The sequence below is a fragment of the Mandrillus leucophaeus genome, unplaced genomic scaffold, assembly GCF_000951045.1.
Source record: "Mandrillus leucophaeus isolate KB7577 unplaced genomic scaffold, Mleu.le_1.0 Scaffold756, whole genome shotgun sequence".
Lineage (NCBI taxonomy): Eukaryota > Metazoa > Chordata > Mammalia > Primates > Cercopithecidae > Mandrillus > Mandrillus leucophaeus.
The window spans coordinates 1,294,848-1,313,819 of NW_012108208.1; the positions used below are offsets into that span (position 1 = coordinate 1,294,848).

Genomic DNA, 18,972 nt, shown 5'->3' on the forward strand with positions numbered 1-18,972 from the left:
CTGCATGGTTCTCAAACTATTTCATCCAAATACACCTGACAGATAAGGCACACTCCCTTCAGTGTTATCAATATTCCAGGTGACAGAATAGGGGTGATGAAAAGTGTAGTTTATGAAAAACCCTTTCTAGGTGATTCTATGTTTTCCTCTACAGGGGCTAGCTGCCCAAATCTTTTGAGAATTTCGGTTTAATTTAAATGTTTTCTTCCCCCCGCATACAGGCTGTTTTTTCTGTCTTCCTACTCTCTCTTACAGTTTATACTTCAACAATAACAACGGCTTATAAATATCCAAACATAGTAAGCTGTTTCAGACTTTCATGCCTTTGGTTTTCTGTCTGCCTAGAATGCCTTCTTAATCCCCTTATTTTCCCAATGACTCTATATAGAACTCTAAACCTGCCTCAGCTATCATCTTCCCTAGGATTCCGTCTTTGACTCTCTAAAAGAATTAATCATTCCTGCAGAGAAAAGGGAACACTTATCCTCTTATTGCTTGTGGGAATGTAAACTAGTTCAGCCATTGTGGAAAGCAGTGTGGTAATTCCTCAGAGGACTTAGAATTGCCATTTGACCGAGCAATCCCATTATTTGGTATATTACCCAAAGGGATATAAATCATTCTACCATAAAGGCACATTGCACGCATATGTTCACCACAGCACTATTAACGATAGCAAAGACATGGAATCAACTTAAATGTCCATAAGTAGCAGACCAGATAAAGAAAGTGTTACATACACAGCATGGAATACTACACAGCCATAAAAAAAATACAAGATCATGTTCTGTGCAGCAACATGGATGGACCTGGAGGCCATTATCCTAAGGAAACTAACAAAGGAACAGAAAAATACCCCATGTTCTCTTAAGTGGCAGCTAAACAGCAAGAACACATGGACACAAAGAGGGGGGACAACAGACACCAGGGATACCTTGAGGATGACAGAAGGGAGAGGATCAAAAAACTACCTATCAAGTACTACACTTATTACCTGGGTGACAAAATAGTCTGTACACCAAACCCCCCAGACATGCAATTCACCTGTGTAACCTGCACCTGTACCCCTGAATCTGATTTCATTCATTCGAACATTTTTGAGAGTAGTACTAATGAAGATTTCAGAGTCCCAATAATACAGAAAGCCAGAAGAAATGGCACCAAAAAAATTAATCCATTGTATAAGGTATCTGCTTTATTTTCCCACAGTCTTTCTCATTACATTTATTTTAAAAACATAAGTAGAAAAAAAAAAAGACTTTTCTCTTTGGGCAAAAAATAACTATTAAAACAGCTACTGCTTGATAAATAAGAAAAATGAAATAGAAGAAATAAGAATATAAATGTTGAAAAGCAACACTAAAGTTATTATTTACAGATAAGAAGATTATATACAGGTCAACCTAGAGAATCAAGTAAAAAATGCTTACGGTTTTTGAGAATTCAGTAAAGTAGCTGAAGAAAAATTCATGGCCTTGATTTATAAGAGCAACAACCAGTCAGAATTTTTACTGGAATAAAATACTGTACTTATAATAGAAGAAATTAATACACTAGGAATAAGTTTTTAAAATGTGGAAAACCTATTTTAATACAACTTTAAAACTATACTAAGTAATATATAAGTACAAAAACAAAACAAGTGAAAAGCTATAATATGTTCTTAGATAGTTGTCAAATTATTCACTTAAAATACTCTTACTAAAAGTACTTGCACAATATTTTGAGGAATTAAGGAAGTTGACTCCAAAGTTCATGTGGAAAAATAAATTGGGTAGCCAGGAATATTCTGAAGAAGAATTGTATGGGGCCTAGTAGCCAAATTAAAAGATATTAAAAAGCAACACAGCTACTATACTTAAAATAGCTTATGTTTGCACATAAATAATATTAACACGATCAATGGAATAAAATAGAATGTTCAAAAATAGACCCAAACCACAGAAATATGCTACAAGATAAGGAGATGGGATTTCAAAGACATACTTGATATTAGAACAACTGGGTTATCTCCTAAAAAAATGATAAAGTGGGATCATTCCCTTATACTTTATACTAAGATAAATTCTAGATGAATTTAATATATGAATTCAGGATATAAAACTCCCCCAAAATTTAAAAACAATCTGAGAAAACTTAAAAAAAGTCTAATGACTGGGTAAGTTCTTTTTTTGTGAAACAAAATCTAGAAGTCATAAAAGATGGGAAAGTTTGCTAAAATTTGTGTGTGTCAATAAACATGTAAAAAGAGTTAAAAGTTGTATAAAACTTTTCTTAACATATAGGACTCCTACAAATAGATGAATAACCACCTACTAAAAAAATGGACAAGGGACATAGACAGTTCATAGAAAATGAAATGTGAATGGCTCTTTTAAGTATTTAAGAAGATGTCCTACTATTGCTCATAAAAAGAAATGCAAATTAAAACTGCAACAAGATACAGTTTTTCTCTTCTCAAATTAGTGAAGATAAATAAGTTTAATACTACATTATGTTTGGCAAGCATGTGGGAAAACAGATACTCTCTCACATGGCTTTTGAGAGTCAAAACCACCACAGATATGTAGGATGACAATTTGGCAATATCTATAAAATTTCAGAAACGCTTTACTTGACCCTTTTAAGAATTTATCTGACAGGCCAGGTGTGGTAGCTCATGCCTATAATCCCAGCACTTTGGGAGGCTGAGGCAGGTGGATCACCTGAGGCCAGGAGTTCGAGACCAACCTGGCCAACATGGTGAAACACTGTCTCTACTAAAAAGATACAAAAATTAGCAGGGCATGGTGGTAGGCACCTGTAATCCCAGTTACTTGGGTGGCTGAGGAAGTCCTATATGTCCACCCAGGAGGTGGACATTGCAGTGAGCTGAGACTGTGATGCTGCATTCTAGCCTGGGTTATAGAGTGAGACACTCTCTCAAAAAAAAAAAAAAAAAAAAAAATCGGACAAATATGCTCATATATACATTAAATGATGTAGGCACAATCTTTTGCAATAATAAAAGGTTAGAAACAACCTACATCAATAAGGGTTATGTTAAATAATTTATGGCACAGCCACACAATACCATGCAGCTATTAAAATTAGTATCTCTATATCTTCAGATGGAAGTATCTCTAAGTAATTAAGTGGAATAAAGGAAGCCACACAACAGTTTATATAAGAATGCTACAACCTATACCTTTGTAAAAAAAAAATCATCTCTGGAGAATATATAACTGGCCATAATAATTTGCCTTCAGGAAAAAGAATGCGGCAGCTGGAAAAAAGCACTGGGAGGGGGATTACTTTTAACTATTCCTTTTTTTTTTTTTTTTTTTAAATAAGTTTCAAGCATGTGTATTACTTAATAAATAAAATAAAAGGCCAGGCCTGTAGTCCCAGCACTTTGGGAGCCTGAGGTGGGCGGATCATGAGGTCAAGAGATCGAGACCATCCTGGCCAATGTGGTGAAACCCCACCTCTACTAAAAATACAAAAATTAGCTAGGCGTGGTACGTGTGCCAGTAGTCTCAGTTATTCGGGAGGCTGAGGCAGGAGAATCTTTTGAACCCGGGAGGCGGAGGTTGCAGTAAGCCGAGATTCTGCCACTGCACTACAGCCTGGCAACAGAGCGAGACTGTCTCAAAAAAGTAAAGTTGTAACTCATATTGGACAAACAAAGTGATGTCTTTATTTCTGCTAGATTTATTTCCTCCCATACGTTAAGAGATGGTCTAGATATACATCATCCAGCACAGTGACTAGTCACATATAGCTGTTGAGCCCTTAAAATGTGTCTAGTTCAAACTGAGATGTGGTATCTGTGTAAACATTTAGTTTGGATTTCAAAGATTTAGTGTGAAAAAAACATAAAAATACTCTAGAAATATTTAAGACATGTTGAACTATTTTAAATATATTGGGCTAAATCAAACGTATCATCAGTTTGTTTCTTTTTCACTTGTTTTAATGTGAGTACTAGAAAATGCAAAATTCCATGTGGCTTACATTATGTTTCTATTGAACAAGAAGAAAATTTGAGTGAGACAATGGCTCTTAATCATCAATAAGACCTAATAAAGAAACTTGAGGTTTTAAAATCATGAAAACTGATCTGTAGTCTTTGATATGAGAGGCCTCTCCAAAATCAGGACACCACCACTTTTCAAAAATTAAGGAGCATAGAAATAAATCTAAATAAATCCTGTAGAGACAAAGTCAATTAGCTGTTCAGATACTACAAAAAAAAAGGCACTTTTCTTTTGGTAACTGTAAAACCAATTCATATATAGAGCAATCAAAAGGTATTTACATGTATATACATGTGTACATTTATGATAAATTATATAAAATTTGTAGGATCTGTACATAACACGTGTTTTTCTACTTTCTAAGGTAAAAAATATGTTAAGCATTTAATATATTACCTTTTATTATGATCCATTCCACATAATTTTGGACATTCTTTAAAGTGTCAAGGGCAAATCCTTTGATACGTATAATAATAGCTACTAAGAAATGAAGGTGACTTGAAATGTATTTCAATATGGAGTTTTAAACACAATGGCCATTTTTAAACATTATACAGAACTATTTTGTATGTGACAGCAAGTCCTTTCATTATACAACCATTTGTGTGAAAAGTTTAATGGTTAACTTTTTCACAGGAAGGGCAGGAAAGTTATATGTTAGAATGAGGAAAATTTGTTATTGGTCTTTAAATCTTATTTCAGGAAATTTAAACTAATAAACTGCCATTTTAGAAGGAGAAAAAGGCAATATTTTCTTTTACTTTAATATGTGGTAAATCACACTTTTTATATACATACCCTGGAATATTATGATCCAGTAACCCACTTGCACAGTACTCTTTCAAGCTCTTAGTGCTTGCATACTGATGTTGATAAAGTATTACTTTGTTTAATAAAAAAGAAGGAAATGAGACCTATGCATTTTGCTCATTGTAGAAATACTGAAAAAGCTTTCATGCTGTAGTTTTTATGGGGTCATTTACACAGTGTTTTCAAGCTTGCATAAAAAGCCTACATAAAGTCAATAATTTTTGCATAAGGTAAAATCTTCAGAGATGAATTTTTGTAGATATTTACCTGCTATTCACCTGCTATTCAGTGAAAGTGTAATGATTTTTTTTTTTACAAATTTAAATGATTGCAAAGAAAACTTTTTCAAAGTTAAACTGTTTTTCAGATAAATATAAATTTTTGCTATAGAGATTATTTGTGTGATTTCTGCTTCTCAGAGACTAAGAACAAAAATATAATTTTAATTCATATCTGCTCTTATAAATGACTCATCGGAAATATTTTGAATTACCATGATTTTTTTTTTAGTTGAAATTAAACATCCTTCTATTTTTTCCTACACCAGAGAACATAAAATTAATATGGTATATAATGTTAATCAAGATACTGTTCTATTGTGCAACGAAATATTCAAACACTTTTTAAAGCCAGTTATTGAAGGTCTATACATTGTAATTCACTGTATGCAAAATAGTCCATGCCAAATAAGATTCTACCTATAAAAATCATTCCCTAGATGGAAACAATTTTTATTTTAGAATGAGAAGCAACTTTACAAGAGGACAATGCCTTTCCTAAGAGGATGCTGGCCAATCAAAATTAAGGCCTTTTTTTTGGGTTGTTAAACTGGTTATGAAGCTTATATACAAGAACAGAGACAGAAGAACCTTTGGGAAAACATGGAGTGACTAATTGTTTACCCAGGGATGATTTTCATGATGTCAATACTTCACTCATTGCACTTAGTTAAAATTTAAGAATGAATATAGCTTTTAACATATTCCTTAAGAGATGCTCTTATGGGATATAGCTGGTATCATGTTATCAACCTACAGCTCATGCAATTCCTGAAAATTTCACAATGTGCTCTTGAGAACTGGTTCTAAGCACTGTCAGAGCTACCAAAATATTAATAAATTATATTACTCTTTTTTCCTCCTTTTGAAAATACAAATGAAATTTCCCTGAGATCAAATACATGCCATATTATTTTGGCATCTTTATTTCCAGAATTCTGGACAAATTCTAGAAGCTCTTGCTTCTAGAATGACTAAATAGCATTTTAACCTTTTGAAAGGTATGTTAGGCTGTCCTTGAGCTGCTATAAAGAAATAGCTGTCTGGGTAATTTATAAGAAAATAGGTTTAATTGGCTAATGGTTCTGCAGGCTGTATAGGAGGCATAGCACTGGCATCTGCTTTGGGTGAGGCCTTACAAAGCTTACAATCATGGCAGAAAGCAAAAGGGGAGCAGGCATCCAACATGGAGGGAGTGGGAGCAAGAGAGAGAGGAAGAGAGAAGAAGAGGGAGGGAAGAAGAGAGGGAGGGAAGGAGACAGGGAGGGGGACATGCCACACACCCTTAACCAGATCTCCTGAGAACTCACTATCAGGAGGACAGCACCCTGGCAAGAGGGATCTGCCCCAATAACCCAAACACCTCCTACCAGGCCCCACCTCCAACACTGGGGATTATATTTCAACTGGAGATTTAGAGGAGCCAACATCCAAACCATATCACAAGGCTAAGAAATTCTAAACTGACACTCAAATATGAGTAATAATATGTAACAATGATCTTAACAATGTATAAACATTTCAGAGTAGCAGCAAGGATCTAGTACCATTTTCTCATTTTAAAGATGTGAAAACTGAGGAATCTGCCCATGGTGAAGCATCAAAACAGAGGCTCCCACAGGGGGTAGGCCTAAGCACTCTGGAAGCTCTCTGAAGCTCTTCCCACCACATAATACTAAGAAAAGTGCATAATTCAGGGAGTAAGTTTTGTTATTAAATTCACATTTAGCCAACAATTTAAGCTTTTTTTAAAAAAACAAAGTATTTTGGTTATGTATCTGTAGGTCTGTAATTATTAAGATGATTAAGGGCATTCTGCATGTATTTTGCCAACAAATCACTTCTTTATGTGGTTTGGGATAGAATAAGAAAGAAAATGTAAACTTTTAGGACATGGAATTTGAAGCTGCCACAGAGTTATTCTGATCCCTTCTTTGCCACATTCCCAGATTATCTTTGCAATGCTGGACTGCTGATGATTTTTCTCTAGAATATTTGACGATGATTTATAAATCTCCCCAGGTAGTGTCACTAAGAGAACTGGAGCTCAAGACACATTAGTTCATTTAGTTTTTCAGTCCTATTGCACTGAGTTGAATCCTCACTCAGTGCAGTTGCTATGGCATGGAGCTAACTCAAAGATGCATACATCCTCTACTGCCCTGAACTGTGGTTATGCTGAGGCAATGAGACTACTGAAGTGCCATGGGAATACAGGAGAGGGGAAGAGTGGAGCACTTGTCCCTGTCTATGTGGGCATATCAGCCACCCAAGTCACTCTTGTAAAATTTAACTTCATTTCTTCTTGCTGTAGTATGAGAGAAAAACACTAAGTCAAAGGTAAAAGGCTGACAACAAACGTTCATCAAAGCTACCTACAACATTACTGAGGGAGGAGAACCAGTGACCTAAGTAGAAATGTGTATCAGTAGTCATCAGGTACAGAGAACACCACATAAAAAACTCAATATAGTGCAATTTTTAAAAAACTATTAAGACAACAAATGAGTTGTGGAAGCTCTTCTGATTATTGAACCCTTAACCTAGGAAATACATGACATGTTTATATGCTTCACTATAAACTTATCTTTGCTTATCAAAATACAACATATAGCTCATTATTCAAACTACACACACACACACACACACACACACAGAGACACACACGATTTTCGACTATATGGTGCAGCATGAGATTTCTTCATAGGTTTACCAAAAAGGCAACAAAGTGAATTAAACTTTAAGAATGAACAAAATATAATGCTAAAGTTGTAAGAACTTTGGTATTTTTTTAAGTCTAAAACGGCAGTTTTAGAAATTATCATTTGCCTAAATGATTAATTAAATCACAATTTTAAAATGTCATAATAAAGATCCCACTAGTCATATTATGTATGTCTATCCTTTTATTCCAATAATCTAATGTTCTTTGCAATGTATGGACTTCCAAGGAACGAAAAAGAGTATTTCTATTTACTATAAATGCCACCTTTTTTTTTCAGAAATTCTAAAGGTCAAATTATAACCAGGCAATTTAACATAAATAGAAACATGCCACAATTATATGGCCACTCAATAATTTCAGCTAATGCCCCAGAATAAATTTTTATAAGCTACGAGACAGAGAGAGAGAGAGAGAGAGAGAGAGAGAAAGACTGGCTGAGATGTCAATTATGTTAACCTTTATCTTCTATGTCAGAGGCATGTATTAATGAAGCATGTTTATCTCAACAGAAAATACTGGCCTTTTGACTACTAGCTAACATTCTGGTTTCCTAAGACCAAAACAGGTTTTAGCCACAGCAGTTTTCCTTTGATTTTGTTCCTTCTCCCGCCTCTCTGAAAATAATTTATTATAAATTCAAGTTGCATCGGCAGCATCTGTGAAACAATTACTGCATCTAGGACTGACTCTGCAGTCTAATCCATCATAATTATGACAGGCCTCTTTGAAGATGCTGTGATGCATGACTTAAAAATAGCACATTAGTGTGCAAATGGATCAGCATCTCATTTCACCAATATGCATTTAGGATTGTAATTTGCTCCATACCATTTGACTCTTCGGATTACTCAAGAATGGTAGCTGTATCTCTCACCACATAAAGCTGTAGATACGCTCAAATTTGTGAAGAGGGCTTGATTTTGCTTTTGTTTTATTTTTTGGTTTACTGATTTTCTAGGTGGGGGTATATCTTTTATTGCTCTAAGAGAAAAAATACACATCATTTAAATTTTATGTCAGCTTTTTTTCAAGGAGACAAAAGAGTCAATTTATAGATTTGTATAGTTGCCATACTAGAAGGTAGTAAATTATTTTTTCTATAAAAAAGTTTTGCATGTCCTAATACTACATGTATATATACATTACTCTAGTATCGTGAATCCTGTTTATTTATATATTCAGATTACTGAGGGTAAATACTTCAGACTGCTTACTTATGGGAACTATATCTGCTAAAGGCACTGTGTTTCAGGATCAAACTTATGGGAATCACTGTATATCTCCCTGTGACTTCCACTGACAGGCTTTAACTCTATTAGTGATTCAGGGTGTTAGGAATTAAATGTTTATTGACATGGAAAACACTAAGTAAAGATGATGTATATGGCCACACCTCCTGCACAGATGGCACTATTCTCTAAAACTATTTTGGATTCTTCCTATCAACATGGGATATAGCTTGTGTCAATTATACACTTATTTCAAGATGTGTGCAATGCAATGGACTTCATTATCGTCTACTAAATTTCCCTCTGGATAGTGTTCTAAAATCCCAAGCAAAATGTTGGTTTAAATTCTTATCTTCTGTATCTATTAAGTTCTCTCCATTTAGTTTGACTTTTAAAATTACTATGTAATATTGGGATGGTTGCCAAGTCTCACTCTTGAGGTAAAGAAAGGGGTTTTTTATAGGGCATTTCTTACAAAATTAGAAACTATTCTTCATTAATATTAACATTATTTAATATTTAAATATTAAAGCTAAAATTTTAAAAACATAATCCAAAACACATATTTTTCAACAGCAAAATTAATGTATCCAAGCTACATGTTAGACCTGGAATATAATGTGTTTACTATATGGATTAAGTATGGAGAATATAAGGTGAATTAATATTTTTAAGGCAAAGCTAATTTTTCTATTTCTCATTTTGTAAGAACTTTCTATTTTAATATTAAAAAATCTGTGAAGATGTACTTCACATCTCTTGAAAAAGGACTGCTGAACACACAAATATGTTAAAGTCCTCAGAGAAAGTTCCTCCATTTCTGAAAAGGTGTTAATTGGACAAGTAGCTGCACATACACATACAGCGTGTGCACTGCTTCTAATCTAAATCATGTGCACAGGAGGCTTTGTCAGGTTTTTCATAATCCTCAGTAGGGACTCTTTAATTCCCATGTTTAAAGTTTTAAAATGTGTTTCTTAAAATGGCAGTATAAACAAAATTTAATAACATATAGATTATTTGAGGGAGAAAAATTCAGAGGAATGCCACTGAAGATTAGAGGCAGATTAGCTCAGATAGAGATCTGCATTTAAGAACTGGAGACACCTGCCAGTTTAGTATAAATCTGCTTTCAGTTTGCAACCCAAGTTAGCCAACCAGTTTCTCATTGGTAAAATGGGCATGATCTTTTGTCAATTCTCTATTATCCACGTATCTGTTAATCCTGGAATTGTTTCTTGAATTTGGCTTATTCCTGGCCTTTCTCCAAGTCTCACCAAACTAGTGTGTACTGAAGGAAATAATAATAATAATAATTATTACTATTATTTAAAAAGAGAAACATAATTAGAAATGTAACTTGTCACAAATATTATTTGTTTCTCATAAATTATTTTAAAAATCTAGATTTTTTCCACTTCGGTTGAGTCCCATTTTAGAATGGATAACTGTGAGCTGATTGTCCTTACTGGAACACTGTCTAGGATACATTTACATTATCCAATGCTTGAAACCGTCAATTAAATAAAAGTGTACTTACAAAAATTGCAGAAACTGTTTAGGCTTGGTCATGCTCTAAGAATCTGTCCGGGTCAAGGAAGCCCCAGCAGAAAGAGACTGTGGGTAGACTCAGCAGACAAAGCTAAAGTAGCTATAATGATAGAAGAGATAGGGGCAGATCTCTCATATCAGGGTACTGTGCACTGAGAGCCCTTGTAGGCCTCTCTAAAGAACCCTCCATGTGTGTCAAGAGAGAGCCAGTATTTGGATGCCTGCCTCATAGAGGGTGTCCAATAGTCAGTCAATGCCTGGCAGAAAAACAGCAACATCCAAAGTCCTGCAGTCTTGTTTAGGAGCTTAAGGAGCCCTGAGCTCCTTTTCATCCTTCCTCAGTCCTGCCCAGTCTCCGAGACACTGGTGTTCAAGGTAGAGAGGGAGGGGAGGTATCAGGAGGGAGGCTCCCCTACTCTCAACTCCAAGGGTTGGAGTCAGTGTTTAAGTTTGTGCTGGGAGAAGAAGAACATTGACTCAGGCTTGAGTTGGGAGTTTTAAAATGAATAGGACTGAGTTTCGAAGACTAAAATAAAATTGTTCTAATAACCAAAAGGTGCTGTAAAAATTATGTTATCTGGTCAAGAAGACACCAGAGGCTGAAGGGGTGAAGGAGACTATAATAGTATTTTTGAGGGGCAACTGTAGAAAAAAAATACTTTCATTTTTATATACTGAGGTATGATTTTTCCAATAGAACCATTACATAAGGCCAACAAATGGGTTCTAACAATATATATGAATTTTATGTAATTTCTAGGAGGTTTCATAATCATTCAATGTGGTTATATAATGACACTGGTAGAGTTATAAAAATAATCTGTCAAGGTATCCATTCTTTCACGCAACAAATATTTATTGAACATATTCTATGTGTCAGGCACTCTAGTAGTCACCAGTAATACACCACTGAACAAAAGAGACAAATATTCCTGTCTTCTTTGACCTGATATTCTAATGAGGAGAACAACAATAAACACAATAAGAAAGTAAATTATGTGGCGTGGTAAGAAAATGTTGAGTGCTAAGGGAAAAACAAAGAAATAATAGGGCAACTAATGGGGAATCAAGAGTATTGGGGAGTGGCTGCCCTATTAAATACTATATAGTGAGAGTAAATCTCAAGATAGTGAGATCTGAACAAAGTCTTAAAGTTGAGTTATATAATAAACATCTAATTCACCAAGATGATCTTAATTAATCAATGCATAATTCTTTATTGTTGGATACACTGTCTCCTATCTTCAGCCCTAAAATCAAGAATAGCAAAACAGAAAACAAACAAACAAAACCCCACAAAGCTATCAAAAGGTAGAAATTAACCATATTAGAGTCAACTAAATTGTCATATCCCCAGGGGTTTCTAAAATACTAATGTGAAACAAACATGACATACCTAGCATTTTATTTAAAAACTCTGTACCAGGAATCCTTGCAACACAGGCATTTTGACAATTATGTACTGTACTGTATCCCTAAAACCTGCTCCTTCTAAAAAATACATTGTTCCCTACCATTGCCTCAAAAGGCATGCCATCGATGTTTTGGAGAAGTTTTGTACAGACTTGAACGAATTCATTTTCTTATTGATCTAGTCTTAATCAACTGGTTACCATAACAATCTGGTCATTTTTATTCTTCCTATTTTGGAACAACTAGCAATGATCATGTTTTAGTTAATTTGTAGGATATTACAGTTATTTTTGAGAGTAAGATGAAGATCTTCTTGAACATTAATAATGGAGATGCCATTAAACCAACTGCACATCCATGAGCTATCAATTTAAGAAATTTCAATATATGCCAGTTCTAATGAAAAACTGCCAACATTATTTCATAAAATAAACAAAATAATTTCAGTCCATCCAAAGAAAGAGTAGAAGAAATTCTCTAGTAGGTTAAATATTAGGAAAATGACAAATTTCAACTATACAGATGCTTTAAAAGAGTATCATATAACCACGTGTTCATCAGAAAAACACATTAATGTTCCCATACATGATGAAGATTACTCTAATTTTATTTGATCTGAAAAGCTCTGATAAATAGGTTAAGATCGCCTAAAATTATAGAGCATGTTTTAGATTATCTAAATAGTAATAGGAAGACTATATATGTATATATTTTTCATTACAAAAGGTTCTTCTAGAAACATATCTATAGGATCCAGAAGTTGCATAAAATATGGTCTCTATCTTTAAGAATTTTTAATTATTTAATTGAGAAGACAAGACACATATATACAGGACATAGACATAGTCAGAATAAGAATGCTGAGTTTTGGTTCTAAATGTGGATTTGTGAGCAAGTCATAACCACCCCACATCTCCATTTTAAAAAATCTATAATGTAATATGAGGGGAATGAACAAGATTACATCTAAGGTCATCTTGTGTTCTAAAATGCTATGATTCTCTAAAACTGGCAATGATAAACATCTACTAGGGCTTCAATTAAATAAGTCATCACAAAGACCACTTTCGGTTTGAAGGGTATAATTTTTACCTCATTTTACACATAAGTAAACAGAAGCTAAAAGAATGAAGTGGCATGGCATAGCCGACATGAGGAAGAAGTAGATATAAAATACAGCCCTGTCCAACTTCTGAGTCAAACTATGAATAGACAGAGATGATCTGTTCAGGACAAAGAGGCAGATTTGGTGCTCCTTATTAGTACTGTCCTTGGAAAATAAACACTGGATTGGCCAATATGATTACATCACTAGGCACATAAATTCTTCTATGGGGCAGGATGATTAAAAAGCTTTCTTCATTGAGGTCTAGATAATAAATATTCCTTAAGACTCTTCATCTTCAAGAAACACTGGGTGCCCTTAAAGCAAGTACCCTGGACAGTGGACATAAATAATATTTTGAAAATTAAAAATGGGAATTCCTGATTATTAACTGAGAAACTTAAAATTTTGTTTAAACATCAGTCTCATGTGAGTTTAATTAAAACAACTCAATTTCCTTCAATCCAATCAACTCTGTGGGAGAGATAAAATTGGGTTTCTGAATTTTTTTTTTTTTTTTTTGAGACAGAGTCTTGCTCTGTCGCCCAGGCTGGGGTGCAGTGGCCGGATCTCAGCTCACTGCAAGCTCCGCCTCCCGGGTTTAGACCATTCTCCTGCCTCAGCCTCCCCAGTAGCTGGGACTACAGGCGCCCGCCACCTCGCCCCGCTAGTTTTTTGTATTTTTTAGTAGAGACGGGGTTTCACCGTGTTAGCCAGGATGGTCTCGATCTCCTGACCTCGTGATCCGCCCGTCTCGGCCTCCCAAAGTGCTGGGATTACAGGCTTGAGCCACCGCGCCCGGCCTGGTTTCTGAATTTTTAACATTAAGACGTAGGTCCTAGGCAATGGTGTCCACCCTAAAATGATGTCTTCTTGATGTCTCTATAATGTCTCTTTATAAGTACAGTATTAATAAGCTAGAGATGTGTCCTAATGTGTAGGTACCTGAACACACATGTACACCAACACTATTGAAAGAAATTCTTATCATATGTGATATCTATCTATGGGACACTGGTTCTTTGGGATATTAACGTGTAATTTTAAAAAAGGAGGACAAGCCTGAGAGAGAATAAAGTTCTGTGCTCAAGAAAGAAAATTTATTTTTTTTTTTAATTTAAAACTTTATTTAATGCATGGCCTCAAAGTCTTTAATATGATGATGGAATGTCTGGAAAGGTGCTGTGTGGCATTTCCTGGACATAATGAGGTATGGGATCATTGTTTACGGAGCACCCTGAAAAAACAGTATTTCCATGGAATAGCATACTTTGGAAAACCCTACTTCAGATGTACTATATGGTATCTCATGTAATTTTAATATGTGCATAGATCTTGAGGCACTGATGAGAACCTGTGGACTAGGAGAGTAAAAATTCATATAACCACTCAGATGTAGAGTTCTGAGTTCATCTTCAAGAGCAAAGGACATGTACCTATGCAAGTTTTGCTTTAGCGTCAAATTTAACTTGTAAAAACTAAACTATCTTCCAATTATATTGCTGTTCTAATTATTCACGCTCTTTACCTGTACTTTGCCCAGATACAAAATCATTATTTTTTTTTCACCGTGAGCTAAACAGACCATCCAAGTTATGCCTTTAAAATGAAGAGAAAGGTCTGTTCATAGTATATAATTTGGCTGATTGTTATTTTAGTGTTGCACAACGCTGATATATATCTTCATAGGGAAAGCGGGGAGGGGCAAGAACGAAGAAAGAACACACAAAAAAATTGTAAACTCAGAAAATCTAAACCATTCAGGACAAACAAAAAATATACTTCCAAGAATGTATTGAAAATAACATTTGAATTCAAAATGAGACTTAACTACCTGCAGAGAAACTTCCATATAACCTTAGCATTACCTACGAAATATCATAAATTCACATCATACTGTATGATGCATTTAAGATTGATGTGACCAACAGTTTGTCCAACAGACTTAGTTATACATCTGTTATCATGATTATAACTAAATCCGCTAAAAGATGAATTAGCTTTTTGTTTGAAAACAGCTTCAAATTAATTAGTGAATGATCCAAGTTTATGGCATTTTTCATAGAACAAAAACAGGATTCTAAAGAAAAACATCTAGGAAATATCACATAAATGTTCTGCTTTAACCTGTGGCAAATCATTACTCTTAAACTTTATATTTCAATATAATATATAAATGTAAATCAGAAGCAATAAACACTTCAAATATCACCAACCACCTAAAAGTTGTAGCTTACCCGTTTTCCCCTCTATCATATCGATCTTTTAGGAGTATAAAAAATCTGATTTTAGTGCCATCTTATAAACATGGTACCATAAAATAAGTCTACCAGTTAAGATAAGCACTGAATTATGATGAAGAAAAAGAACATGTCAGATTAACTCACAAAGATTACAGAAATGTTATTACCAGAAGCACCAATGATTCCATGAAAGAACTTCGATTAAATCAAAGCAATATTTAACTTAACTCTCCTCCCCCTGACCTGTTTCAAAGTACAATGAAATAAACATGTATAAAACATTCCTTTTGTTTTAGTCAGTGTGGCTTTAAAAATACTCATTTGCACTCTATCTGTCCTCTTCTACCTCCCCCCGAAATACTAGTCAAACTCCAAGTATACTAGCTCTAATGTTCACAGTATGGAAATGTTTTACATTGTCTTCTAAAGACCCACAGTTAGTAATCAAGATCATAAAATATTCTGAAGCTGAATTAACTTTATTTAAGGGGAGAACAAAGGGTAGAAGGAAATGGTGGTTGGTCTCTTAATAGAAAAGGTACTTTAGTCACACATGGAGAAAACAGAACTCTGAATTGTCAGACATGTCTCTTCAAAGGTACTGACTTACAGTTAAAACATTACTCAGGCCAACCATTTATGGTATTGTATAAAAATTCTACACTGCTCTGCTAAAAAAGGTTATGGTTTAGAACCCCAGAAATGAGTTGGCATTCTGGTTGAAATCAAAGCAAATTCTTTCCCATGTTTCAATGTTCTCTTTGTGGTAAGATGTAGCATGAAGAGACGGTAAAATCACTGCAGATAAGGAAAAAAAAAACTGGCTGATCTCATCTGTACTGCAGTTATTGCTTTGAGATGATGCTGAAGATTGCATTATCGAAGCAGTGCTGGGAAAATGTTATATTCCTTTCTGTTTCTTTTTTCAAAATACTTTCAAAACTCTAAATTTTTCTTCAGAGGCATTTCTAACTCTGGAAGCCCACACAGCTACCAATCTTATAAACATTTAAAAGTATTTCATCTCTAATTTAAAATTTAAGTAAAATTATCATGTATTGAATAATAATTCAGGCTTTCTGGTAATAAATAAAAGTCAAATGTCACAAAGTTTAAAAAGCTCTTTCATTAATTTTCTAGAACATTATTTCATGGTCTGACAAGTGATTGTAAGATGTTATTACAGAGAGACACTGAAATAACCTCTTTTTAGTTTAAATGCTACTCAGTTGAAAACAATTAGATTTTATAAAAAGGTCTCATGTAGCATTTTCTGGAAAAAAGAATCATATTCTTATCACTGTATGTGGCTGTGTACGACAAAACCTCTCCAAAATGCATTTTTCCTCTGCTCTCACATCACAACAATATTCAACACAGAAAACCTCTCTTTTTTGCCCAAATGTGTGAGGGTTTCTCCCCACCACCAAACAGCAGACACTAGCTGGGTGTCCTCCAATTTAATTCCCCGAGATAGTGTCAGATCCCGTAGATTAAACTCTCAGTCCCCAAGATGCCCCTGCCACAGACACAAGTCACAAATCCAGGCCTCCAGAACTTCTGACCAACCAGCTTTGAGTTGGGGTTCCCACAACACCCTCTTTGGGTTCAATACGTTTGCTCAAGCAGCTCACATAACTCAAGAAAACACTTACTTATATTTGCTGGTTTATCAAAGGATACAGATGAGGAGATGTGTAGGGTGAGGTATAAGTAAAGTGCATGGAGCTTCTAAGTCCTCCCTGGATGAGCCACCTTCCAGGAACCTCCACTGGTTCAGCTATCCAGAAGCTCCCCAAACTCAATCCTCCTGGGTTTTTATGGAGGCTTCATGATCATCAGCATTCCTTTCCCCAGTGCAAAGGGTGGGTCCTTCTCTGGTGTTTTAAGACTTAAAATCAGAAGGGTGGGGATGATTTAGAATCTGCCTCAGGGTTGGGTGTGGTGGTTTGAGCCAAGGTGGGTGGATCACTTTAGCTCAGGAGCTGGAGGCCAGACTGGGCAACATGGTGAAGCCCTGTCTCTCCAAAAAAAAAAAGATTGCCAGGTGTGGTGGCACGTGCCTGTAGTCCCAGGTACTTGGGAGGCTGAGATGGGAGAACTGCTTGAGCCTAGAAGGTTGAGGCTGCACTGAGCTATGATCATGCCACTGCACTGCAGCCTGGGTGACACAAGGAAGTCTAGTCTCAAAAAAAAAAAAAAAAAAAAAAAAAATTCTCCCTTGGGGCAAGTGAAAGGAAGGCAGGAGAGATTCGGTTTTCTGTGTTTTCTGAGGCCTGCCCTGAGGCCCAACACACCCCACATTCTAACAAAAGACTGTAACAAGGGATATGGGAGCTATGAACCAGAAACCATGGACAAAAACCAATATATATCATAACCCGACAATGGCAAACTTTTGTGGTATATTTTTTTACATATATTTTCAAAAATAGGGGCCGGGCATGGTGGTTCACGCCTGTAATCCTAGCACTTTGTGAGGCCAAGGTAAGCGGATCACTTGAGGCCAGAAGTTCGCGACCAGCCTGGCCAACATGGTGAAACCTTGTTTCTACTAAAAATTAGCCAGGCATGGTGACATGGGCCTGTAGTCCCAGCTACTTGGGAGACTGAGACAGGAAAATCACTTGAACCCAGCAGGCAGAGGTTGCAGTGAGCAAAGATCGCACCACTGTACTCCACCCTAGGCGACAGAGGGAGACTTTGCCTCAAAAAAACGTAGTTCAACTCATTACTTACCGAGCCTGTGAGCTGAGTACTGCACTAGGTGCCATGGGAAACAGAATGACAATTGGTCATAGTCCTCTCTGAGAGTTTTTATCTAATTTAGAAGCAGATCATAGAGTTACAATAAAATAAATGGCATCAGACATGCAACTATGGGGACTCATAGGAAGGTGGGTCATCCAAATGAAGGGCTTTTGGTAGTGTGCTTTAAGAATTTTTAGAATTTCTTCACTTGCAGTGAAAGAAGAACATCCTAGATAAAGGAAAATGCTTGAGAAAATTTGTAAAAAGACTTAAAACACAGAAAGATATCTTAAAATAGCAGGAAGTCCATTTGGTCAAGCATAGGTATATGCAGCATCTTACAATGAGAAGAGTACAGATGCGGTAGAAATTAGTGTGTCATTTTGAATAAGGCTGTTTGTGATGATCATTACAAGCTTTGAAGCATAATCCTGTAAGTTTCAAACTCAACTTGATTAAAATTGGCTAAAGAAATTTTAGGATGCTTCCTCTCAATTTTTCCTCTTCTGCATATGTGAAAAGCTGTGAATTTTCCCAAATTCTGCCTTTATGACTTAGGATAACAAAAGAACTATACTGACATGTCAAACTTCAGCAGTATCATTATGCTTATAAATATTGAGCTACAGCCCTAGAAAATAGTCACTATTAGCTATTTCACAATGTACCTGTATATTTCTATGTCAGAAAAAGAATTGAGGAGTTAAGATTTAAACTCAGGCTTGTAAAACTAGTTTATGCACTTAAAAAGAAGTAGATGAGCAGATGCATTTGTAAAATAAAACTCCGATGGAGTCTTTTGGGGGTGGGTGGGGGAATGGGGAAAATTAATCTTTTTTTTTTTTTTT

At 35.3% G+C, this 18,972-nt stretch overlaps 1 protein-coding gene and 1 long non-coding RNA gene across 2 annotated transcripts in view; one reads left to right on the top strand and one right to left on the bottom strand.

Annotated features, from left to right (window-relative positions):
- Positions 1-18,972, top strand: part of LOC105529232 — a 172,610-nt gene that overhangs the window by 111,875 nt on the left and 41,763 nt on the right. The gene's annotated exons all lie outside the window — the stretch shown is intronic.
- TET2 (tet methylcytosine dioxygenase 2) overlaps positions 1-18,972 on the bottom strand; it is a 131,678-nt gene that overhangs the window by 46,502 nt on the left and 66,204 nt on the right. The window lies entirely within an intron of this gene.